This window comes from Talpa occidentalis, unplaced genomic scaffold (genome assembly GCF_014898055.3).
Source record: "Talpa occidentalis isolate TD23 unplaced genomic scaffold, MPIMG_talOcc4v2.1 talOcc4.10, whole genome shotgun sequence".
Taxonomy (NCBI): domain Eukaryota; kingdom Metazoa; phylum Chordata; class Mammalia; order Eulipotyphla; family Talpidae; genus Talpa; species Talpa occidentalis.
The window spans coordinates 29,165,669-29,192,679 of NW_023600993.1; the positions used below are offsets into that span (position 1 = coordinate 29,165,669).

Here is a 27,011-nt window from a genome sequence, read left to right on the forward strand (position 1 = left end):
GTGATTCACCAGAGACAGAGTGGGGAGCAGAACAGGTGGACTGATCAAAATACACTGCTGAGGGGAGCAGCGAGTGCAACAGGGGGGGTCTGCCGTGACATGTGGGTATCTCCCTGGCCGGGGATCGAACTCATGCTGCAGTGGCTGCGGATAGCTTCATAGTACTGATGCTTAACCTCTTGAGCCACCAGGAAGGCCCTCCTTTTCCCCCTTTAAAAAGAAATATAGGGGGCCTCCCCGGTGGCGCAGTGGTTGAGCACTGGGCTGCAAAGCTGCCCGCAGCCTCTGCAGCACCGGTTGGATCCCCAGCAACCAGCGAGGGTCCCACATGGCACACAGACCTCTCCTGCTGCGCCCGCTGCTCCCCTCAGCAGTGTATTTCTTCATCAGTCTGCCTCTTCTGTTCCCCGCTCTGGCTCTGGTGAATTCTCTCACCCTCCCACGCTTCTGACTGTACCCAGTGCTTGTATAAATAAATAAATAAATAAATCCTTAAAAAAAAAGATTTCTAAGAAATTAAAAAAAAAATGAAAAGAAATATAGGTATATGGTGAAGCTGGTTCAAACAGTGAAAAGGAGAGACAACCTCTAGTTCCCAGTCTCCCTCCTGAGGGACACCTCCATTTTCCAGTTTTTTTAATGTGGGTTTCCAGAGATATTCTTTGCATAGTTATGGACATAAATGGTGGCATCTGAAATACACTCTTCTGTCATTTTCTTTCTTCACTGTGTAATGTATGTTGGCTGTGGCTTCCCATCAACATATTGAGATCTTCCTCATTTAAAAAAATGGCTGCATAGCACATTTTGTGTATTATATAACATGTTTCATGGATTTTGAGCAAAGCTGGCATTTGTCCTGATCAGGAATATTTCCCTCCTTGGACTTGGTAATAAATCTGCAACTACCCTAGGGCAAAGGAGAGAGTTGAGCCCAACTTTTGACCATATCTTGTCTCAGTTTGGATTCCACAGAGGCAGATCCTGAGAGCAGGACTCCAGTGTGGGGAGTTTGTCTGGGAAGTGATCACAGGTAACATCTCTGGGAGAGGGGGGATGTGGGGAGGGAAGGAAACCAAGAAAGGGTGTGCTGTCAAGCCAGTTACCACACTGGGCTCCTGGGGCTTAATCCCCTGTGAGACAGAACGCAAGTGCCTCTGAGTTAGTCCAGCCAAAGGGGAGGGAGCTGGACCATTTATTCACCAGCTCCTGGCAGCCACTGATGACAGACTAGTTGTTTGTGGGAGGTAGGGTGTTAAATTCTCCTATGCTTCTGGCCTGCCTTACTGGGCAGGTGGTTTCCAGTGGCCAGAGGAAGCCCTCAGGCCAAGAGATACAGGTGCCAGCAGCTGGATGTTGGGCAGGTGTGTACGGACACAGTGAGGGCAACGGGATGTGACAGGGGTTCCAACAGCGGCTGCTACACTGCTGGAGGTGAAATCTTCCAGACTCATCTATGTTCTCAGAAAGAATGATGACATGGTTTGGTGCCAGAAAAACAGATTCTATTTTTAACTCTGCTCCTACTGGTTGGTGACCTTGGATGAGTCAAGTTATTCACCCTTTTGGAGCTTTAGTTTCCTCATCCAGAAAATGGGGTTAATAGCACATACCTCTCAGGATAGCTCAGAGGATGAAATGAGATTTCCATCTTTGGGAAAAGGGCCTCAGAGCTCTGCAGGCTGGTGATGACTGTTACTGTGTGACAGATGACCCTCGGGGAAGGAAGGCAATTCCTAACCTTCAGAACCTGCCCAAGAGGACCACTTTTGGTAAAATCAGCCCCCATTCCCTGTACTCACACATGTTATTCTCTAAAAATGCTAATGCCCAAAGTCAAATGCAGACCAGCCAGAATAACCTCGAGAGATGCTAATAAGAATAGGAACAAGATGATTCCCAGGGAAATCCTTTGCACCAGGAGAGCAGCATTTTCCTTAAATAGGGAAATGCTCAGAAGCTTTGTTAAACAACAGTGCTCCTCCTGTGGAATTTGATGGGGGATCCAGGGCCTCTCTTAGGGCCCTGTGATACCCACCTCCTCCTTTGTTCACCCCCAGCAGCCCTCACTTCTCCCACCCAAGACTCTGCACGTGCAGCTTGTAAGTGACTTGTCTGTTGCACCCCTTTTAAGTGAACACAGGAAAAGATGGCCCTCTGCCTTTCCATGCTGGGCCTTTTTCAGTCACCCAAGGAACTCAGACCACAGCACTCTGGAAGGCTGAAAAAAGCCAGTTAGGGCTGTGAGAGCTCAGTCTTGGAGAGGGTGAAAGTGCTGTAGATCCCCACTCCTTTGCTTCTTCTTATGAGTCAAGGATAATTGCTTGAATCCTTTTCCCCTGACTGCCCTTGACTCTACCTCTGAGCTCCAACCTGTACCCTGGGTGCATCGAGAACCCATGCCTTGTCAACGCAGCCATCTCCTTTCCCTCTCAGGCTTCCCTCTGGTCCCAAGAGACTGTCCTGCTTGGCTTCGCCCTCCCACCAAGACTTCTGCTTATGAGAGGTGGATGTCAAACCTGCAAGATGAAGAGAAGACTTGCCCAGTGCAGAGCGTCAGCGACCATGCGGGATTCCCAGTAGTTGTTAGTCCACTGCTTGCAGCGTCTCCTGCTTTGCTTTTCCTCTCAGCCAGATGATCCTCCGTCGGGAGGCCCTGTCACCGCTCTGCTAATCAGACAAATGGCATTGGGGAAGGGCAGATTCTTGGCTATTGATGGACACATCTTTTCTTCAGGGGAGGAACAAATGGGATTGTGTTGGATGTTGTCATATAGGTTGGCAGAACCAACTCTGATCTTTCTATTTTAACGAGGCTGCTGACCCGCTGAGTCTCTGTTTCTTCATCTGTAAAATTGGGCTTGTGATTCTTTCCTCCTTGGGCTACTGGGAAAATGACATAGAATGACCTGTGTGAAAGGCCTTTGGCTGAGGAAGTGTACTTTTTGCAAGGCTGAACATCAGCCTCATAGGGAGTCTGACATACAATGCAGAATATACCTGCTTCTCCAGGGACCCTCCCCCTATCTGGAAATTTCTGGGCCCTTCAGAGGCCCATGACCACTGGGCATGGAAGTCACAGGGTAAGTACCAGCCTAGAAGTTCTCCCGTGGGAGGATTTGGAGGCATCCCCTGGGTAGCTCAGTGCCTCCTTGACTGGACTTTCTCTCTTCCCTGTTCAGTTCTCCCACTTTCCTCTCACCCCTACTACCCGGGGGGTCTCCTCCCAAATAAACTACCTGTACCCTAATTCGTGTTTCAGGTATTGAGTTTGAGGGAACCCAAATTAAGACACACAGTAGTATAGGTAGCAGTAGGAAGAGGGGTAAGAGCGAATGTAGAAATATCAGGGGTGAAAACTGTCAAATTGAGAAGGTGACAGGAAAGCAGGGAATCGAAGACCTTGCTGAGTCTCGCTGGAAGGATGTGGGGCTTGTGGAAGCTGCCTGTCCTCCCTCTGGAATGACCCCAACTGAAGCCCACGTCTCCCAGCCCTGGGCAACCTCGTCCTCAGAGTCTTGTCTGCCTAAGCCCACACCCAGGCTTACTTACCCAGCCTGAAAAGAAGGAAAGGCAGCCTCTTCAGAATATATCTGGTTAGGCCTGCACCTAGAGTGTAAACAGAAAGCTTGGGGAGCTCCTTTCATAGTGCAGACACTCTAACATCAGGAAATGATGAAGCCAGCCCAGAATGGTACAGGATACAGGAAAGATCTGGAGGAAATGAAAGGGTTTCCTCCAATTACTTAGTGCATAATGAAGTTTTGTATTTGGACTGCATTGTACAGGGGATTATTTTTGATGTATCTCATAAATGAGGATGATACTTAAAGAAATATAAGCTAATGTTCATTTTCTCAGTGCCTTCAATTTTACGTAGTCATATACCTCCCCCTGTCTTTCCAGGAATTAGGAGGCCATCCTGAGATCATTGATTTAGAGATAAAAATGACAAGCAGGAAGTAGACTGTATCCTGGAAGTCTCTTCCTGACATTGGGCCCCCAAAACAAGAGATCCCCAGAGATCGAGGGGACCCTGGGCCTAGACAAAACATTCAGAACATAGAGCACATGGGAGAGTAGAATGTTTGAAGAGAGAGTATAAGAGGAGGAGATACCTTGTCCCCCACTCTCATTTATTTATTTTTATTTTTTTTAAAAATTATTTATTTATTTATACAAGAACCGGGGTGCAGGCCAGATGCGCGGGAGGGTGAGAGGATTCACCAGAGATAGAGCGGGGAGCAGAACAGGGAGACTGACAAAATTTACCCAATGACAGCACAGCTCTGAGGGACCCCAGTTCTGGGTTCTCAGTGGAGCATCAGGGAAGCAATCAAGGCCAACAGGGCAGATGAAGCTTGAGAGCAGACTTTTATGTTTGGTTTCCTGGGTAGCGAGCCACCTGGTGAGGTGGGAACATCTATGTGGCATGTTTTGACAGCCTGATAGAGGGCTTCCGTCACTCCCACATGATTGAATTGAAACTGGGCAGAAGGCTGCTGGGCTGGAGGGAGCCCGAGACCAGAAAGAGGGACACTCAGCAGCAGTGATGGCAGGGGGAGATCTTACCTGGCACCTAAGGGGGCAGGCGACTGACTGAGCAGTTGTTCCATCCCACTCTGCCTTTGTTATGCCCGGACCCTGTAGAAGTGTCCAGAAACTTGGATTTAAATAGTATGAGTTTGAGGTTCCGTGAAAGCAGCACCTGAGGCAAGGATTCAGGTGCAAGTAGTTTACTTGGAAGGCGCTCCTAGGGAAAGGAAATGAGGAGGTAGGAGGAGTGGACAGGGAAGGAGGAGAAGCCAATACAAGGGGTAATTGGTGAGCAAGTTACTGCTGCAAGTGGCTGGAGTCAGTTTCTCTTGGGATCCTTTGAAGAACAGTCTCAAAATGGTTTTCCCAGGGGACCAGGAGGCGAGGGTAACTCCCCATGAGGCAGCAGAGTAGGGAGTCATGGTGGTAGGTGCCTGACTTGTGACTTCTGTGAGCCAGCCCTGCACACTGGGGATGTGTCGTGGAGCACACTGAGCCTCCAGCACAACCCTGGGAAGGGCAGAAGCAGGCAAACGCCTGAGTTGCCATCACCCCAGTGGAGCTCAAAAGAGAAATTAAGTTAAGGGCCTCCCTGGTGGCGCAAGGGGTTAAGACGCAACCTATGAAGCAATCTGCAGCCTCTGCAGCACGAATTTGATCCAGGGAGTAACCCACATGGCGCAGCAGACCTCTCCTGACTCGCCCACTGCTCCCCTCAGCAGTGTATTTCGATCTGCCTGTTCTGTTCCCTGCTATGTCTCTGGTGAATCCTCTCACCCCCCACACCTCTGGCCTGTACCCCAGTTCTTGTGTGCATAAATAAATAAATCTTTAACAAAAAAGAAATTAAGTTTAGTAGCAAATAGAGATACATTTGTTAGACACCTGTGTTGTAGACTGAAATTTTATGTCTGTTTTATATAAAATATTAAGGTTAACTAATGTCAGTATTGTACGATGGAAAGAGTATACATTTTAGAGTTGGATGAGCATAGGATTTGAATTCAGCTCCTGTCATTTAGTAGCTTGCTGACTGTGGGTGATCATGTCACTGCTCAGACTTCCACCCCTGTATGTGTCAAACCAGGAATGATGACCCTTTAAGAGTTGAGGCAAGATTAACCCAGCCATGGGATTTCAACGTGCGTCATTTTACTAAACTTTAGTTTCCTTTATGTGGTGGTGTCCTCTTCTTTTTTTTTAAAGATTTATTTCTTTATGCATACAAGAGCTGGGGTACAGGCCAGAGATGTGGGGGGTGAGAGGATTCACCAGAGACAGAGTGGGGAACAGAACAGGCAGATGTACTGAAATACACCGCTGAGGGGAGCAGCAGGAGAGTCGGAAGAGGTCTGCTGCACCATGTGGGAAGCTCCCTGGCTAGGGATCAAACTGGTGCTGCAGTGGCTGTGCATAGCTTCATAGGTTGCATCTTAACCCCTTGTGCCATTAGGGAGGCCTCTGTCCACTTACTCTTTTTTTTTTTTTAAGATTTATTTATTTATTTATGCATACAAGAGCTGGGGTACAGGCCAGAGATGTGGGGGGTGAGAGGATCTACCAGAGACAGAGTGGGGAACAGAACAGGCAGATTGACTGAGATACACTGCTGAGGGGAGCAGTGTGCGAAACAGGAGAGGTCTGCCTCGCCAAGTGGGTTGCTCCCTGGCTGGCTGAGGATCGAACTTGCGCTGCAGAGGCTGCGGACTGCCCCATAGTGTGGTGCTTAACCCTTTGTGCCACCAGGGAGGCCCTCTCCACTTGTTCTTTACAGAATCTTTCTGTTATTCAAAAGTCCTTAGCAAAGATGTTCCTCCTGGGTCTTGTTAAAAACTGATTTAAATGGCCGAATCCAGATGTCATTGTCCTTTTGGCCCTGGGGTCTGGCAGTCATATCTGGAAAGCAGGTCCCTCGGGATGGCGTGCCAAGTGTCTCTGTCCAGGCATGACACACAGAGCATGTGGGCTCGATTTCCCAATTGTCCATTGGTAATGAAACTTTTGACTTTGGCATTTGCTGTGGTTTAGAAGTAGTACAGGGCAGGCATGCCCTTTCCCTTTCCAGTCTCTCTCTCCCCACAAACCCATAAAACCTGAATATTCTTTCACTTGTTGCCACAGTGGTGAGAAATGCTTCTGTATTTGTGTAACCAAATCAACTGCAGCTGGGTAGAGTAGCTATCGAAGCTTAAGGAAAGCAGCGAGGAGGCAGCTCTGCCAGGTGTGCAGCCCCCGGGCTCAGGGGAGAGCCTCCGGACAAGTGTCCGCCACAGCCCTCGGACGGGCTAGCCTCAGGGCACACGCAGCTCCCCGTGCTGAGAGCAAGGGGTGGGCGCCGGAGAAGTCGGCTCTGCTATAGGCTTCCCTGTCCCTTGGTGTTCAGCCTGGCGGCCTTGTCCCAATGGGTGGCACTCACTTTGGGGCTTCCTAAATTTTTTTTTGGGTGGGGGCCTCCTAAAATTGCATCACAGCGTCTGGGCACTCAGGATGCTCCATCGCCTCTCCGCGCTCACAGTGGAACCTCAGGCATTCTGTGGAACATCCTGGAGGCTCAGCTCCAGAGCCTGGCTGGGCAACATTTGCAACTTCTCTTCTGGGCTCACTTATTCTTGTCTGGTGCCCACAGTTTCTATTCCAGCTGGAGTCTGCCTCTCTGCTCAGTCTGGCACACTATTGGGTTGGTTTCTATGTTTTCTTTTCACCCCTGGATGCTTTCTGTTAGCTGGGCTGCCTAGGCTTCTGCTTTGAGAGGAGAGTTTATCCCCTTCCATGAATCAGCATTTTATTAGTCAGTCATTATTGCAGTTAGGCAGCATAATCAATAACACATTTATTGTTGTTGCTGATGGGTTTGCGAGGTGGTGAAGGTGGCTTTGTTTTAGGCTGTCAGTCACCTTGGCCTCCTCCTTCTGGTCCTGGGAACATACCCTTCTTATGGCAGATGGCAGAGGCTCAAGAGGTCAAGAGAAATGAAACAAGTGCATTGAAAGCTTCTGCTTAGTTCATGTTCACTGACCTTCCATGGGGCAGAGCAAGTCACATCGTGAGTTGTGAGAGGATAGAGACGTACCTCCTGTCTCGCTAGTGGCTGGCATCTCAGTGTTGAGGGCAAAGGATGCAGTGGTGCATAATGCTGTGGTGGTTGTGGTGGTGGTGGTGGGGGGAAGAGCTGGGAAGAGAAATCCAGTTTGTCACATTATGAGAGGCCCTGTGCTCTGGACAGACTCTGGGCAGTTTGAGAGGGCTGCACATCTGTCTTCCAAGGAGATCAGGTCCCCTTTGTTGGAGATTCATCTTTCTGCTAATTACCAAATGGGGCCCCTTGTGGGCAGATTGTCCAAGGTACTCCTTTCTTGGAGAAATATAGTCCCTACTCTGTGCTTGCCTTGGCCAGTGAAGGCCAGGCTGGAATTCTCCCCTACTCGCTCCCTGGGTGCCTGGGTGCACAGCCTCATTCAAAATAGGTGCCACCCACGTGTCCATGTGCTGTGACTCTGTGTACACCGGGGAGTGTATACAGGGCCTGAGAAAGCACTTTTGTCACAACTGACTCCACGCAATGCAGGTGGGAATCATCTGGAGTCATTTTCTGTTTTTGTTAATCCAACTCAAAAAACTTTTTTTTAACTCCACCTTTAGAAAAGAAATGAGGAATTTGCCTTCCCAGAAGTAGTTTGCCAGCCAATTACATAAGCCAAAACCAATGTAAAAGAAATGGGATGATTGTGAAGCATCCATAATTGTAGTGTAGCACATCTGTCTTTGAAGAAAGGCCTTTTTCTTTCCCTGGAATCACCACACTACCCACAATTACCCTCACATTACAACATCAGAGAAAAATCCACACTTCTTTGGACAGCAGTAAAAGCTAATTGGGACAATACAGGCCCCTGAATGCAATGATCTATACTGACCAGTCCTGCAGCACAAATGAAGTGGGCCGTGTTCTATATCACTGTCCTCCGGCTTTGGCGGTGACCAGGTAGATGAGCATGTCTCTCTCACCTCCGTACTTCCTAATTACCAGAAAAACAACACATGAGTCTCACTCTGGAGTCTCTACAGTCATGGCTTCAGTTTGAGTCTGGAGGCAAGGCCCAGGCTTTGGTAGCTGGAACTGTTGCCTCTGCCTTCCATCCTCACCCTTGCTGTGGCCTCAGTGTAGGCGGGGGTGTCATCTCCACTCCTCAACTTTGTGCTTGGCATGTAACTTCCCTGGACCATTGATATTTGGGCAGAAGTGAGGGAGGAGGCTGCCAGTTCCAAGCTCAGGCCTTAAGAGACTTCAGATGTTTCTGCTTTTTTTCTTGTGTGTTAAAGAAGACCTTCTGTATCTGCATCCTTCCAAGGCTAGAATGAATACTTGTGGAGTAGATATGAGCCAAACCTCAGTGACAGCCAAGGTGAACTTCAACCAAAGCTTGAGGTAGAGCCACCCGGCCAAATCCAGCCCGGATCAGCCAGCCTCCAACTGACGTGCATACCTGCAGTCCACAGATGCATGAGTGAAAATGAGGGATCATTTCTAAGGTGCGGGGCTGTTTGTTAGGGAGCATTATTGTAGCAACAGTTAACTAATACATTTGTTTTCTAATAGAATGCCACTGTAGATTGACCTTGGATCCCAGACATGGGGAGGACACAGGAAAACACCCCAGCAGAGGGGCCAGTCTCTTTTTGACTTGAGGGCTGGGATCTGCATGAAGGAGAAAGTGTGGGACTCAATTAAGATACAATTAAGATCCTCCTCCATGGTCACCTTTTTATCTGCTGTCCTCATTATCCTGCTTCCTTTTCTTCTCACTGTGGGAATGGTGCGGCTGTTGCATGCTGATGAGTTTGTCAGTGGCCCAACTTCTGAACTAGAGATGTCTGGGTAATTAATTTGGATTTAAGCTCTCTAGTCAGCCCTTGATAGACCCACGACTGAGTGCCTTGGAAGGCCTTGATTTCTCCTGGGCATTTTCTTGGTACTTAGAGGTCAAGAGCCATTTGGTATCTGTCTATCTAGAGTCAGTCTCAAAGTAAGTTTTGAAAAATGTATGAAATTGTACAGTTGTTTCAAGTGACTTAGGTTACTCCTGGGAAGCTCCCCCGTGCCCCCGCCCAGTGCTGTGAAGTGTTTTCAGAGTTCATCTCTATGATTTGGTTACAGAGCAATTCACTCTCAGGAAAGTGCGAATATTTGCTGGGTATGAAGCTTTACTGGCACTCAGGCAGAATATGGGCACCTTGACATGAGGTCTCAGTTGAAGCAAGGGGGTAGATAAAAGTATAGCTGTAACTCCCAAAAGACAAGTGGGGAATTAGCTCAAGAAGCCATAGCCCCAGTTTTCTACGTCATTGTTTCTCCATATGCTGTCCAGATTCTCAGGTATCTTTGTCTTTATGCCCTGTGACTCTCCTCAAAGGTCTGGTCTTTCTAGATTTCATCTGGCTTAAATGAAACCAGCCACTCTCTAAAATCCTATAGTACTTGCTATCACGACTTTCAAAATTTTTGCTGTATTCCACAGTGAGGAATGGATTTTGCATTGTTCCTAACACACACATGTACTTTCATGTAAGTCTCCTTCTACTCTTAGCCTGAGTCTGGATTCTCCCGGAAGTAGATGCCAAGAGGAAGTTTCATGGGCAAGTGGCTTATTTGGGAGATGATGTCAGGAAAGACCAGTAAGAAAGCTTGCAAGTGAGCCAGGGAAAGCAAGGAGGATGTCAGAAATGCATTATCAACATGAGCTTAATCTCTTGGGCACACTGGGAAACCATTTTTTGGGCACCATTTTTGCGTTGGCTCTCAGGGATCTTTACCTGGTCTTCACACCCTTAAGTAATTTTCTCCCACACTGAACTATGTCTGTCCAGTAGAGCATGGCAGAAGTGAGGTTGTCTATGGTGGACATCTTCTGACATGGCCCCAGTCACCTCCACCTCCTGGTATTTATGCCCTTGTGTAATCATCTCCCCTAGAGTGGAGCCACTTATAACCAATAGAAGTGATTTGGTTCTAACTAAAAGATGATGGCAGAGGTGATGGTTGTCATATGAAACTTGGCTACAAAGTCTCTGGCTTTTCCCTCACTTGTGTTCTCTTGCTCTTTTTCTTCACTGACTCTGAGGAGAAACCAATCACCATGTTGTGAATTTCCTTCTGGAGAGGTGCACGTGATGGGGAACTGGTGTTCCCAATCAACAGTCCCCTGAGTGAGACTGGTCATGGAACCCCCCTCCCGCCCCACCCCAGATGAGTTCTGGCTGCAGCCTTGAGAGAGATTCTGAGGCAGAAGCAACAAAAGATACCCAGCTAAGCTATGTGCAGATTCCTGATCAATAAAAATCATGATCATTAATGTAAATAATTATGGAACTATCTGACTTTTGAGGGTAGATCATAAAAGACCTTGCTATTCTCACTTTGGTCTCTTTCTTGGATGACAGCCCCCGGGGAAGCCAGTAAACATCGTGAGGACACTCCAGACATGCTATGCGGAGGTCTATGTGGTGATGAGCTGAAGCCTACTGCCAATAGTCACCTTGCCAGATGAGGGAAGGAGCTCACTTGGAAGCAGACCACTAAGCCCCAGTCGAGCCTTCAGCTGACTGCTAACCTCTTACTGCAGAATCATGAGTGACCGGGAGCCAGAATCACCCAAGCAAGAAATTAGGAGGTAGTAGCCATTACTGTTGTCTCAAGTTGCTTTTGAGAGTAAATTGTTTTGAGGGTGAATTGTTATACAGCAACAGATAATGAATAGAGTGTAGAGCAAGCTACTCAGAGTTAGTCTACCCAAGCAAAGAATACCAAGCTGTGGATGAGGACTGCTCCTAGGAGATGTCTATTCCCAGCACTTCTTTGTAGGCTGAGAGGGAGGGCATCAGTGGCCACTGAAAGTCTACAGGCAGAGATCTGCAGCTTGTGGCCACTGAAAGCCAGACCGGTGTGTACCTCTAGGTAAAAATGCGGGGTATGGTCCAGGTATTCCAGGTACTCACCCTCAGTTGAAATCTCACCTACCTTACTTTACTCCTCCCCAGCTCGGAGCACCTCCTCTCTCTTGAGACCTTGGTTTCTCGAGCATGTTGTCCCTGATAGAAGGAAAAGGAAAAAGACAAGCATCTCTTTACATAATCTCTTTACACATGTGCCCACTGGTACTGTCTTGTTGGGCGGTTGTGTATCTCAGGCCAACACTGACAGCTTGTTGATACTCTTGGTGACAGAGTCACGGGCTAGGCTTTTTCACAGCAGACATTTCTAGTGTCTTTGAAGGGCCTGGTGGTAATTCCCTGATGGAGACCAACCTCTTATTTCCCACCCCCACCCCATTCAGCTTTCGCTGTGGAGTCTACCCTACAGCCTCCCGCTACCTGCCTCCCTGTGTCTGGTAGGCAGCACAGTTGCGAGTAGCACAGGAAGGACAAGTTGAGTCCAGCCACTTTCTCTGATGTCTGCTTGACCTTCGAGGGACTCACAGTTTCAGCCTCACCAACTAGCTGAGGTAGGTATAGCCTGTTCTCTTGTGCATGTACCTCTCTCTTTCTCATGTTCCCTGCTCAGGTGGCCCCACTGCATCCCAAGGGTAGAGGGGCCAGGGACCCCAGATCTTTAGCACTGACTGTTGGGGTCTTCTCACTTGGCCTTGAGGTGGGAAAGCACTCACACCTTCGGGAGCAGTCTCACTCCTCACATCCAGCCCTGCCTTCTAGTTGGCAATGAGCTTCTGTTTCTGGAACAGCAGGGAAAGTCTTGCCCCATACCCTGAGATACTAATGAAACCCCCTTCGCAGTGCTGGCCCGTGTCAGTACTCCACAAACATCCATTTCCCCCTCCTCAGTGTCAGGTGATGGATCACGCACCTGTGTGGTTGGCCCGAGGATGTGGGATTTAATACACAAACGGGGCTCATGGGAAGGAAAAGGGAAAAAGAGTGCATTCCTGGCTCCAGTGCAGCGCCTCACGAGGAGCAGGTGCTGCAGGTTTTCACTGAAGAATGAGGAACGGGAGCTGATACCAGAGGCTTTTCAACAGAAAGCAAATGTAGAGACACAGAGGTCCAGCGTCACTTTCTCATGTCTGTGGGGAAACGCAGGGTGGTGACTGTAGGTTGGGCTTCAGTGGCTGGCCCCCACATGCCAGGGGCTCCCCCTTCTTGGTTGCCCCTTCTTGGGCACCAGGCTGCTGCCACCTGCTCGCCTCTTTACTGTCATCTGTGATCAGACCAGAGACTCTCCAATGCAGCCTCCCTTCCAGAGGCTGCCCAGGCGCCCTCCTTTTCTTCCTGCCTTTTTTGTTCCATCCATATATTTCTGCATCTACTACAAAGGTCAGAAAAACAAATCAATGAGAAGGACCCAATAATCCTGAGACCTGACTCTGGGGTGGGAGGTGGGGAGGAAAGTCGCTCAATAAAATGAAAGAGAATTTAAAAATTCCCTGAACAAGGCACAGCATGGGGTCCTGATCAAAAAGCTAGGCAGTTGCAGCTGCGCATGTGCAGGGGCCGGATTTTCTGAGACTGGGGAAAGACGGGCCTCCAGGCCTCAGCCCAACTACACTCCCCCTTCCAACGAGTGTCCATGTGCACACATGTGCAGACACATATACACACAAGCACACACAGACACACATGTATACACAAGCAAACACACACTTCAGGCTACCACCTGACTACTAAAGAAAGATCTGATGATGAATTTCTAGGGCATGGGAAGCAGAGGGGTGAGCCAGCATTGTCAGCCCCCTCATATCACTGTGGAGGTTCCCAGTTTCTAAGGCTGTCCTAGCATCTCCATTCACACCTGAGCGCTGGAATGTCCTTTGAGATCCAGATGAATGCATTGCTAATAACTGAGTAATGGAGTGAGTCCTACCTGATTCTTTCTGAACCAATCTTAGAAAAAGGTGAGAAAGTAAAACCCCATTAGTCTTCAAAGAACTGAATCAGTTTAATTTTAAAGTCCCATTCTTGTGAATGGCATCTCTTCCACAAAGAGATTTTATGTATGTATATATATATATATAATGCATGTGTGCATATATATGTACACACATACATGCATGTATGTGTGTATATATAGGTATACACACATGCATGCATGCATGCATACATATATACACACATGCAATGAGAAGGCAGCAGCATATATGCATGTCTATATTTGAGTGTGTGTATGCACTGGCATGTGATCATTTTCTTGCTTACTTCCAAAGAGTTTTGAGGTGGCTCACTGATTAAAACATAGTAGATGATGAATCATCTAACAATAAAACTGAATCAAGATTATGAGTAGGATACAGAAGTAGATAATTAAAGATTTCTCAGCTAAACAGATTAAACACTTGGAAGTTAAGACTCTAAAATAAACCCTCCTCATTACCTTGTTTTTGTTTTCCCAAAAAGCAGCTTCATTGCCTGTTTCTTGCTTTGCAAGAAGTCATAGACCTGGTGATGAATCCAGGAACACAAAAGTGGGAGCAGGGGGACTTAAGAGGATCTCATGGTGCTCGAACTGGAAAGCTCTTCTTGGTGGACTAGAGCTGACTGAGGCAGCGTGAACCTGGGTGCTGCCTGGATTGAAGAAGCAGGGGTGTTCCTCACAGCAGAACCCTGGGATGGAGCAGTGATGGGGGCTGGGAACTTGGACTGGAACAAAAGCTTGACTTGGAAGGTGAGTTGAGAAGCAGCTGTCCAGAATAAAAGAGAAGACAGATCCTTAAGCCTCATGGCAGATAGAATCAAAGTACCTACCACAGTGCTTTGTGTGTAGCAGCCCTTCAGCATATATTGATTCCTGGCAAGGTGCCGGGTAGGAAAAGTGGAATGGATCTCAAAAACCATGGGGTATTTCCAGGACAACATTTGTGTAAGGAGGAGAAGGATCTTTATAATAGGTGGCTAATGATGTCTTTGTTATAAAAAATTGCAGATGCCCTGGTTGGAGTAGGAGCAGGAGGCCCAGAGTTCCCCTGTGCCACTGCTTGTGTTTGGCTTTCCCCTCAGTGAACTCATGAATCACCTTCTTGGAACCCCATGGCTTCATGTCACGCAATTTCAAAAACCACTAGATTAAGTGATCTCTAAGGTCAATTCTAACTCTAAGAATCAATTATTTTTATTATTAGAAAAATTGTCCATTAATTTTCCATTGTTTGTCATGTCTGCGGTCTTCTTGGTTTACTTTAGCATCTGTGGTTCAGCTGCATAGATACTGGGTTTCGATACCAGGGGTTATGGGCACAGTCCCATGGTCTTTTATAGTAGAAAGCTGTGCTTGGTCAGCAACTTCACCAAAAAATATTCCCAGAGTGGCCTAGGCATGGAGTGAACTAATTTTTTTCACAAAGGTCTTTGAACAAAGCTGTGGTGGATGGCAAGCATGGCTGTGATTATCCCCCTTCCTGCATTTCCTCTCATCAGTAGGTGGAGTCTGTTTCCGCATCCTTTGAGTCTGAGATGCCTATATAGCATGGCATTGTGCCTATTCTGAGCCAGATCAACAGTCATATGACAAGCCCAGGCTAGCAAGCCAAAGGTGAAGACATGGTGAAAGGAGATACGACATCTTAGCTGAGGCCACCCTCGATCAGTCAGTTTCCTGCTGACCTGGTAGCTGATTGCATAGTTGTGACTGAGTCGAGACCAGAAATACTAACCACTTGAACCCAGCTCAAGTTGTCAACATAGAGAATCATGAGCTAAAGAAATAGTTGTTGTTTAAAGGCACTAAGTTTTGGGTGATTCATTACACAATGAAAATTAACATATAAAATTCATAGAATGTTTAACACCAAGAATGAGCCCTAATGTAAACTATGGACATTGGGTGATTATGATGCATCAGTGTAGGTTGATAAATTGTAAAACTCTGGTGGGGGATCTTGCTATCTGAGAGTCTATGCTTATGTGGGAACAGGGGTAATGAGAAATTTCTGTAATTTCCTTTCAGTGTTGCTGTGAACTTTAGAAACTGCTCTAAAAAATGAAAATCTGAAAAAATCAACAGACAAGTAGTTGATTAAGGAAATGACCAACAGAATCTCTAGAATCTTAGTACAGTTGCCAGGAAGGCCCACTATGACCCTTTATGGCAGAGAGAATGTTATGTGCTCTCCAAAACATTTCTTTTCTTCCCGGTCACGTAGGAGCACAAAATTTCCCAGCCTTCTTCCATCTAGATAAGATGATATCATTAATTCTGGCGAAACGTAATATGAGCAGAAGTGGTGAGTGTTATTTCTTGGCTGGAGTGATTGAAGTGTTCAGTATGCTTTCCTCAAGCTTTCTCTTTACTTCATCTGCTAGCTGGATGAAACCAGAGTGACATCAAAGACCATGACGGGAATGCCGCAAGATGCAAACAGACAGCTTGGAAGAAAATACCCCACCTGTGTCCAGCTTTGATGTGAGCTGTTTGTGCTTTGTCACAGCATTTATTACCCCATCGCTACTTGGAGGCAAGGTGCAATTAATGCCCTAGAACTCCAAGGGAATTTATTTTCAATTTATTTCTTTTTAATTTTAAATACACATAATATATGCACATGCTTTGAAATTCAAAAGATAGAGGATTTTGAACAAAATGTTCTTCTCATACCTACCCTCTAGTGATCCAGTGTTTTCTAGTCAATGTGTTCTTTTAAGACAGCATTAAATATATCTTGTGTACATTTCAGAAATATTTTGTGCATATGCAAATGAGTGACTGTATATATTCAAAATGTACAGTATATACATCTACACATTCTGCAAATGATAGCATATTTTATGTATTTTTATATATCTTAAAATTTTTTCAGTATCTTTCCTTATAGTACATAAGTGGTTTCCATTTTTTAGCTGCATATTATTTCATTAATGGACATATTATGATTAATTTAACCACCTCCGAGTTGATTATCATTTAGCTTGTAATCTAAATGATTGTATCATTTAGCTTCTAATCATTTAGCTTGTATCATTTAGCTTCTAATCTTTTGCTAACACAAGTAGTGCTGCAGTGACCCTATCCCTACAGACATGTTATTGCTCATGCGTGTGAGCTCATCTCATTGCACTTGGAGTCAAATCATATGAAGCATTTGTGTTGTTGAAGAGAGTTTCCAAATTTCCTTCACAGAGATTTTACAACTTATGCTTCTATTGGCAGTATAGAAAGTGCCTATTTTTCTATATCTTCCACAACATAATTGTGGATAATCAGTGTTTTGAATCTTGATGTGCTGATAACTTTTCTATTTCTTTTGAATCTTTACACATGTTTAAGAGTCTTTGCTTTTCTTTTGGTGAACAGTCTCAGTCACTTGCCCATTTTTCTGTTCTATTGGATTGTTGACCTTTTTTCATTACTTTGAGTCATAGCAAGAGAAGAGGTTCATGTTGAGCAGGAGGAATCTGCTTTTCTTATTTTCAATGGAGCATATAGCTCAGAGAGCCCAGAGTGGAAAACAACCATTGCCAATCCATCTGGACATGTGGAGAAAAAAGGAGACTCTAGCTTTATTCAAGATCACATTCATAGGGCCTACAATGAGGCCTGGCACACAAGAGGCACTTAATAAATATTTACTGAATTTCCAATTAGCAAATGAATGCATGCCAAATGGTAGAACTCGGAGAATTTTTAACCCAGCACTGAATTCCTTCCAGAACTTGGTTCCTACCCTGACAAATAATTCCATAGCAGGGTCTTGGGCATTGGTAATGTAGGCACCAAACTTTCTTCTGCGACATTAGCTGGAAGAGAATGCCAGAAGATGCTTTAAGCAAAACTTTATATTTTAGAAATCTTCCCTATAATTCCAGGACTCATGGGTGGGTGGGTGGTGGGTTCCATGAAGAATTAAATGATGACGGGTTTTCCCGGTGGCATAGCGGGTTGAGTGCAGTGCTGTGAAGCTGTTCGCAGCCTTTGTAGCAAGGGTTTGATTCCCGACTGGCCAGGGAGATACCCACATGGTGGAGCAGGTCTCTCCTGCCTCTCCCACTACTTCCCTCAGCAGTGTCTTCATCCGTCTGCCTGTTCTGCTCTCTGCTCTGTCTCTGGTGAATTCTCTCACCCTCTAGCACCTCTGGCCTGTACCCTGGCTCTTGTATGAATAAATAAACCTTAAAAAAAAAAAAAAAAGAATTAGGGGCCTCCCTGGTGGTGTAGGTGGTTGAGTGCCACACTGTGAAGCTGTCTGCAGCCTCTGCAGTGCGGGTTCAATCCCAGCCGGCCGGCGAGAATCCCACATGGTGCAGCAGACCTCTCCTGTCTCGCTCGCTGCTCCCCTCAGCAGTGTATTTCATCAGTCTGCCTGTTCTGTTCTTTGCTCTGTCTCTGGTGAATCCTCTCACCCTCCCACACATCTGGCCTGTAACCCAGTTCTAGTATAAAAATAAATAAAAAATCTTTTTAAAAAAGAGTTAATTGATGACACATATAGTGCCTGAGATGGAATCTCCTGATTCCCACTTAGCCCTTCATATTCCTGTAGCATAATGGAGTGAAATGGAATTAGGGGGGAGCATAATAGGCAAACTTTATTCCCCAAGTCTGTCCTCCTATAAACTCCAGTCTGCTTTCTCCTTCTCAGCATCAAATACACTTCAAAACAGTTCTGCTTTGTTTGAGTCCCACCAGCAGCTGATGCTGAGACAAGGGTTTGTTTTGTCATTTAGAAGTGAGAGGACTCTAGTGGGCAAGAAGGCAAGAGAGTTAGAGAATGGGAGGAGCCAGGATAGTGTGCATTGGCTTTCCAGCTGCTGCTGTGGACAATTGGCTTTTAATCCCATTGTAGAGACTCTGGAAGCCAGTGTAGACATATCTTAGAACAAAGCTACCCAAGGAGTGAGAAAACTATGGTGTTTATACGCTAACATCAATTAATCCCTGCATGTGGCCTTCTGTGTGGGTTGCAGAAGAGGGACAAGAGAAGGTCCTCAGGCCAAGAGATGCCAGCCCTAGGGGATGAGTAACTGAGTGTTTCAAGTGCTCTGGTTGAGAGAATAGGGGCAGGGCACTGACATCTTCTGCTCAGTCATTTCTACTGTGGCCTTGTCTCCAATCTGATGCACTTCATTCCTCAAACCCATTTTAATCCTCCCAGCAGCCCGAGTAAGCATTCTAAAATAAAACTCTTATCCACTGCACTTTTCTACACCCAAGACAAAGCACAAACACCATAGCAAAACTTACAAGGTCCTGGGAGATCCAGTGTGCCAGCTTCCTGGATCACAACTGTCCCTGTTGTGAAATGGAGGTGACTCTGTCTCCCCTTCACCCTGCACCAGCTGCCCACAGAGCTCCCTACTGCACACCCCAGCTAGCCCTCACCTCATAGACTTGTTGTCCTCTCTCTCTGCCTGGTCTGTGGTGAGGCTCCAGCTGCCATGAGCATCCAGGCCCAGGAAGGCCACGTGGCTCCTGTACTCACAGCCCCAGGTGCTGGCATGCTATAGGCCTCTAAGGCCCCTGTAGAATGGGTAAATAAATTAAAAAACATGGAGCTTTGTAGTCATTCTCTCATTTAATCCTGAAGCACCTGTTTTTTTCCTGCTTAAAAAAATACCAGCAGAAAAACTTCAGCAAAGGGACTCTCCTTGAGTCACACAGATGGTGTGTGTTGCAGGCAGATGCAAATACTGGTTACACTGACATGAAAGCATGTGCACTTTTTCATGACACCAGTTTGCTTGCAATTCTCCATTCTCTTTGTAGGCTGTAAGTTCAGTCCTGTGGATGTTTTTACTGTTCTCAGTCAGAATACCAACCCCTCCTCTTTGCTAATAATGTTGCCCTGTGCTGAGGGTAGTTGGGGCACCAGGAAACTTTTCCTTGCCTCTCCTGTCTTCACCTGCTTCCCTGGAGTTTCTTGGAAAGCTTAGAGCTTCTCTTGGTTCTGAACATCAGCATTTCTGCTGTCACATGTTATCAGTCCCCAGCCTCCCTAGGACAGAGTGCTTATTGGACTCCTCCAAGAGCCCACTTATCAAGCGTCCCACACGAGAGAGGCCCTGACTCTCTAGAAACAAGCCCCTTTCCAGCAGCCTGAAATGGAATTAACCTCCCAAAGGACCCTGTGCAGCCTTTATGAACCAATCACAATTGGTTCCACCTTGAGTTTCCATGGGCTTTATTTTTCCTCCAAATCTCGCGGCTGTTGCATTACACACCAGCTCCACAAGTTGCTTAGAAACTGCTTTGCGTCGGCAGGCTCATCCAGGTCCCCATGTGCAGGGAGAGTGATAAGCGCTGCTATTTATTTTTTTTTTAAATACAGACATATAATTAAGGAAAATGTTCTGAAGTCTGTAAAGTCTGACCAGCAATCAACAGCGAGTGAGAAAGGCCTCAAGGTGGAACAGAGCTGGGGATTTCAATGTGAAAAATGAATAAATATGACCCCCATTCACTCCTTTTTCTCTCTAAACTTAGGGTCAATGCCAATATTAGGTGATTTACTACCCCACCCCCAACTCCCATCAACCTGCTTCTTTTCTGACCTTGTCCAATCCTTCAACATCCTTGAAGATGTTTCTCAAGGGAGGAGACACTTCCAGCTCTGTGTCTTACTATTCTGATGAGAAAAGGGATGAGAATAGAGAGGATGCAGATGGCAGTAGACATTTGTTGTGCTTGTTAGCCCAGCCTTCATGTCTCCTTGTGCGAACAGTATTTTGATTTTGCATTGGGGTACCATGTCTCCCCTCTTTAAGGTCATAAGTTTTGTGGGGTCACTCCATCCAGCTCCAGGAACAGACATAGACTCAGGACTGGGTTCAGGACTGGACACTGGGTGAGTCATTCTTGAGACTTGGTTAGAACTCTGGGGAAGGAGGCACTTTCTTTCTACGAGTTACAACTCCTGGTTCTGCCCAGTTTGACATGGGTTTTTATTATTTGCAGCCAGAATAGTCATGGAAAATAAGTGTGGCAATCCCTTCCTCCTTTCACCAAAGATCTGCTTCCCACCTTCTAGACAGATTCATGGTGGAGGACTTTGCTTGTGGTCTTGATACCTGCTGGTGCAAGTCTGTCTTGTCCTCTGGGAGAATGAGTTAGGGGAAGTGGGTATGTGCTCAATAACAGGGAGAAGGAGAGAGAAGCCTGGGAAGGCTCTTTGAAGTCAGCAAAAATGCATTTTAGATACATGGATGTGGTGACTGAAGAGAAACATCAGATGTGACTTGTAACTCCAGGAACTTGGGCATGGAGAGAGGGTACGGGATGCATGTGTAGGTAAAGCTGAAGACACAAGCCTCGCTGGGAGGCCTCGCTGGGAGGCCTGATGGCATTCCTGCATGGTCAAGTTTGTAGGAGTCCATGGAGTGTAGAGAGGCAGGCTTCTTAAGGTTTTTGGGTCAGGGGGTTAGATGGTCAGTGGAGGGAAAGATAGAGGGATGGTGGAGCAAAATCATGATGGTGGAAACCAGTGCCAATCTGCAAGGCTGGAGACTGCCCAGGCCCTTAAAGTCATGCCTCCATGTCATGCTTTCTAGGTGACGATGTCTTCCTGTTGTCCTGTCCCTTCCTTTTCACCCTACTCCCTGTTCTCATCTCCTTCTTATTCTCCTTCCTCCAACACACTCAGGGGGTAGGGAGACAAGTGGAAGGACATGATTGTGGGGACACATTTCTGTTTGCGACTCCACCTGTGGGAGTCCAGCATAGGATAAATGGGTTTTGAATTACATCAGGGTGTAAATAGGTTAGACCAAAGGAAGAACCAAACAACACTCCTAAAAGGGCCTGCAATGGTTGCCAAGGCAACATGCTGACTCTTTCCCTGGAGGAGTTTTAAAATAGGTCATACATTCTTTTTTATAGGAGGTGGGAGTCCTGCCAGGAATGATGATGGGGCCAGGAAAGGACTCAGCCTGAGAGGTCAAGTTCTGTCAAATCATAGATTTGAAATCACGGTATATGAAATCTGTGCAGAAGGGCTTTCTCTTTCACATCGGTGGTCTGCTCTCATGGGTACCTGTTTGCAGAGGGCAGTAAGCTGATAGTCTAAGGCTTGGAGGGGGATGTTTGCTTATGGTTTCTTGGCATGGGAGTTTAATACCCAAGTGTCACCTGGGTGCATTCCAAGCTGCTTCTTAATGGCTTTTCTTCCAGTGCTGGTGTGGGGTCTTCTAAGCATCCCTGTCTTCTGTCACTGGCTCCTTAGGGTGTGGAATCCATGTTGGAATTTCTGATCTGCCCATTGCTAACCAGGAGATGCAATTGGGCTACTGAAACCTTTGGAGCAGGTCATTATGATAACTCCTGGAAGCACAGGACAAGGAGGAGATGAAATAGCACAGAGATATGGCAGCAGAGCATACATCAGACATTATCAACTTCCTCTTTAAGTTCAGTGTTTCCATCTCTCAGAGGGAATTCCTGAATTGGGCATAGTCGTACACCTTGAGAATCTGGTCCCAGTCCAGGTGTCCTTATGCAGAGAGAGTTTCTCTGAAGTTCCACCTCATGAAAATCTTACCTATTTCATACTCTCTCATGGCTGCTTTTTTCTTCCTTTCTAATTTGTACTTATATGTTTATGATCATTGGGTGAACATTTGCCTCTGCAATAAGATCAGGAGGGCAGTGACTTGTCTTCTAGGTTCTCTACTGCGTCCCCAGTGCCTGGCACATGATAAGAGTTCAGTAAATGTTTGTTGAGTGAACAAATGAATGATCAGAAACCCTGCTTGGTAGTTGCTCATGTCTTTGCTTAATAAGACACAGGGGAAATGAAGACATCGCTACCTAATAAATGTAATTTCTCTGGGAGGAAAAAAATCTTAGCAAACATGAGCCCATGTGATGTATATAAATAATTTAACTGGCTCTTGGTAGTGAAAAAGTGAGTAATTTCTAGAATTACACAGTCTGGTTGAATCTTACTTCTGTTTGCTCTTTTAATGCAGCAGCCTTCTAAATCTGCATCTGTTGTTCCCACCTGCTGAATTCCATGGACTAGATCACATCTGTGTTGCTTTAGGTTCTTGGCAGAGGTATTTCAGCTCAAAATCTCTCCCTAATTGTTGCCTTTCAGATACTTGTCATTATGTTTCTCTCTTCCTTCCTGCAGTGGGGAGGCCAGGTCTGTCCCTTACAGGCTTCTACTCCCGCTTCTTTTGGGATGGGCACAGAAACAGCTTTTGCTGTGTGCACGTGTGTACACTGGCATGCTTACATGTGCACACATGTGCAAGATTGTAAGCACATATTTAGACGCAAGTGCAGACCAGGTTAGGTCAGTGATCATCTGGGGGAATAAAGAAGCCACCTGTGTAGAAAGGAGTGTTGGAACTGGAATCAGGAAGGTCAAGAATGGAACACACAATTGGTCATTGAATGGCCATCTTGCCATTAAATTGATGATAAACAGGAAGCTTGAGGGGAGCAAGGAAACATTGATGAGAGAATTGGAAGGGTAATAGGAAATGGTGGTAATTCTAATTTCTATACTGGGTCACCTGGAGACTCAGGGTAAACAAATTCTCCAGCTGGTTTGTGCATCTCTCTGGACTCTGCCATCATCTCAGCTGGGGATGAGCTGCTTCATCTCCACAAACTATAAGCCATATCAAAATCTCCTCTATATCAGCAGGCACTGACACAAGGGTGCCTTGGAAAGGCTTCCCTGGTTGAGCAAGGAATAAATTTTACCATGTCAGACCATTACATGCTTGGGTTTCTTTCTCATGGCTGCCAGATCTACTCTGAATAAAATAATCTACATCTGAACCAATTAAGTGGCAGGAGAGATAAGATCTTTCCTGAAATATATACATACATTCTGCCCCACATCTGTTCGTGACCACACTCAGCACCTGACTCTCTAGAAACTTTCAAATAATCTTCAGTTGGGTTCAAGGTGTTCATCTTTTTTTGAATAGGTAACTCATTCATATTGTTCAAAAACTAAAATGTTATGAAAAGAAATACAGTGCTTACTCTCATTCCTACCCCATCTACCCTATTTACTGTACCTTCCCTAACAAAGGGATCACTACTTTTATTAGATTCTGAGTGTTCATCTAGAGTTCACGTAAATATAAGCATATGCTTACATGTGCCTATTATATGTTTACATATAGTTTTATAGATGCTTATATTTGTATAAATCATACACTTAATATATATTTAAATATATGCAAACAAATATATTTAATATATAAATGTAAGTATATATGCAACAAATGTAAGTATATATGCACATTTAATAGCATATGTACATATATTCATATATATAATACGCATCCCTCTCTTATACCAAAGCATATTGCACATATTAAGATGTTTTTCTGCATTTTATATTCTTTGTTTAACAATAAATCTTAGACTTCTTTCCATATCAGTACATAGGAGTTCCATTTTTCTGCATCATGTAGTATTGTATGAAAGTGCTACCATAATTATTTTAACTAGTTCCTTCTTCATGGATGCTTGCTTCCAGTCCTTTGTTATAATCTTTCATGAGTGCAGGAATACTATAGAACACATTTCTACAAGTGGGACTATTGAGTGAAGAGGTGAATGTATTTATAGTGTTCATGGATAGTTGCTCCTCCTCTGTATCTGGTTTCTGGGAAACTCCAGGACATATTCAGTCTTGGTGCTTGAGATTTCATTTCTCTAGAGTCTCCTGCCACCAGCTGAGCTGAGTATTGGTGCCCAGAGCTGAGTACAGGTGTAGGATGTTAGAGCCCTCCCTCCAAGGTAGGAACTACAGTCCTTCTAGATTCCTTGAGTCTCTGCCACGTGAGATGGAATATCTGTGCTTTTCTGCAACATGGTGTCCATTATGTTGTGAGGTCTGACCTATAGTTCCCCATCTGTCAAATGGGGAGTAGGGACTCCCTGGCTGCCCCAGATTAGTGGTGAGACTCAAGTGAAGCAATGTGTAGGACAGAGTTGCAGAAATTTTGTGGGTTGGGGGGGTGGGTAGAGGGTGTGCTCAAATCATTTGAGTTTGATTCTTGCCTCTATATTTTCTTAGCTTTGTGACCTTGGCAGGTATGAGACCTTTTGAGAAGACTTTAGTTTCCTCAGCTATAAAAGATAATTCACAAAGTTATTGAGAGATTATTGAAATAATATAGATAAACCTTTAACACAGCAAATGGCACAAAGTACTCAAAATAAATATGAAAATTAAATTATCTAGGTGAGTCAGCAGGCATCATCTGTTCTGATAGGCATTATACCTTGCCTTATAACTGTGGTTATGATGTTTATAGACCACCAGCCTGTTCCTAATTTTTGTCAAATTTATTCTTGATAACAGATGGATCTATGCAGTACTGGTATATTTTGAGTGAAGACTTTTGGTTTGAGAGTAATCAGCTCAAAATGAAATAAACTCATGGCCCACAAGAATGATAAATTCATATACAAATGCTCCCTCCTCGCCTTAAAGCTGTGTTCAGTTGCAAACCAAGTGACATTTATACTGTGTCAGTGCAGCACAGAGGAAAATTGAGAGCAGTATAATTTCTAGTTTATCTGCTGATTTAGACAGATGGACCTAATAGATTGGTGCCCATAGTGAATGATTCTGATACAGCGATGGGTGTGAGGGCTATGTGATTTTCAGAGTAGATATAACCCTAGGTTCTAATTGAAGATCATCTTTTTATCTTCAGAATTAGACTGTAAACTTGAAGTATAAACACTTTTTGAATGAATGAGTCAGTGGAAAAAGTCTGTAAGAAATGGAGTAAACTAATGAAGTAATGGAGTAAACACTCATACTTTCAGAGAGTATGAGTTTTTGTTCTACTGTTGACCTTACTTCATGAGTCATTGTTTCCACTGGCTGAGTTGATTTTATTCAATAATCAGTATTTATTGAGTACTTACTGTGTGAAAGCCTAAGGCTAGGAACTGGTGGGCATATAGGGGTGACCAATTCTTTGTCATTTAATTTTGTGTGTGTATGTATGTGTCATTTAATTTTAAGTTAGAAGACATTTCAGCCTGGCCAGGATTAGATGTCACAATCTGTTTGACCTGTAGTGATTTTGGCCCAGAACCCTTACTGACTTTAGAAAATGCATCTTAGAATATTTGTTGCTTAATATGATGCAGATATGACACTTGTCATTAAATAGGAATGAGAATGAAACACAGCAAGTCTGACCAACAACCTAGGCTGTTGGTTAATGGTGTTAGCATATACTGAAATTCTGTTACTATTCATGTCAACAAATCATGTATTCATTTTAATGGAGGCACTCAATGATATTTTAATCGACATTGCTCAGTATTACATACACAAAATCATTGATGCAATGATAGTCACTACCTGAGTTCAAACAGCCCACTGCTGCCAGATACCCCACATAACTAGTGAGGGGGAGATGGGGCGGGAGTCAGGAAACAAGCCAGGTGATCCGAGGACTTTCCCAGTTCCAGTGGCCTCTGCCCTGACCCTAAGCCCTCCTGCCAACACATTGTCAACAGTTAAGTGTAGTCCAGCTCTGTCCTTTTGAAGTCAGAGACCTAGTCACCTTTTGAGAGAAGACAAAAGTGTGTTCTCAGCTGCCATCTGACTTTTGCCCTTGGCCACCCAGCAGGACTTGGTAAATTGGATCTGAGCACACATGTCACAGAGTGACCTTCTGCAAGCATGGCCTGAAGTGAGCCCCCTGCCTTCATAGTCATAACTTCTATGTTTGTCTGTTTAAATGCTCCTTGTAGGATATAGTCTCTTATATTTTTATTATTTATGTTTATTACTGTTCTTGGGCCAGAAAGCATGTAAAATCAAGTTTTTTTTATAATTTTTTTCAAATATTTATTTATTATTATACAAGAACTAGGGTACAGGCCAGAGGCACAGGAGGGTGAGAGGATTCACCAGATAGAGAACAGGGAGCACAACAGGCAGGTGGACTAAAAGTACTGCCGAGGGGAGCAGCGGGCGAAACAGGAGAGGTCTGCCATGCCATGTGGGCTCTCCCTGGCTAGCCAGGAATCGAACCCATGCTGCAGAGACTGCGGACAGCCTCACAGCACTGCGCTCAACCCGCTGCACCACTGGGGAGGCTGACCCTGATTTGGCTAAAGGATGACTGACTATAGACCACCCCACCCCACTGCCTCCAGCACTGGTCATCTTTCCATAATAGTAGGGAAAGGAGCAGGTTGAGGCTGTGGAGAATTTGCCTACAAACACCCACAGTCTTGTCTCCACAGCAAAGGACAGTAAACAGCCACCTCTTATAATTGACTGTGTCAGCCACTGTGCTATGTGCTTTATCAGTATAGCCTATTTCTTACAAAATCCTTCAAAGAAGGGACTATTTTTCTCATTTTATAGATGAAGAAACCAAGGCTCAGAGAACCTAACTCCTAACAGACTACCCAGCTGGAGTGATGAGATGTTAATTCCTTCATGGAATCTATCATTTCAGGCAGATACTGCAAACTGGACGAGATCTGGCTTTGCTTGTGTAGCATTTAAAAACAATCCAAGTTAAAAAACAACAACAAC

General features: G+C 45.4%; 1 long non-coding RNA gene across 1 annotated transcript in view; it reads left to right on the forward strand.

Moving 5' to 3' along the window:
- LOC119258466 (uncharacterized) overlaps positions 1-27,011 on the forward strand; it is a 63,875-nt gene that overhangs the window by 28,781 nt on the left and 8,083 nt on the right. The window contains exons 4-7 of the long non-coding RNA XR_008551105.1: positions 10,975-11,204; positions 11,868-12,035; positions 13,939-14,206; positions 15,841-15,940. This is a non-coding gene — a long non-coding RNA (uncharacterized LOC119258466). The remainder of the gene's footprint in view (positions 1-10,974; positions 11,205-11,867; positions 12,036-13,938; positions 14,207-15,840; positions 15,941-27,011) is intronic.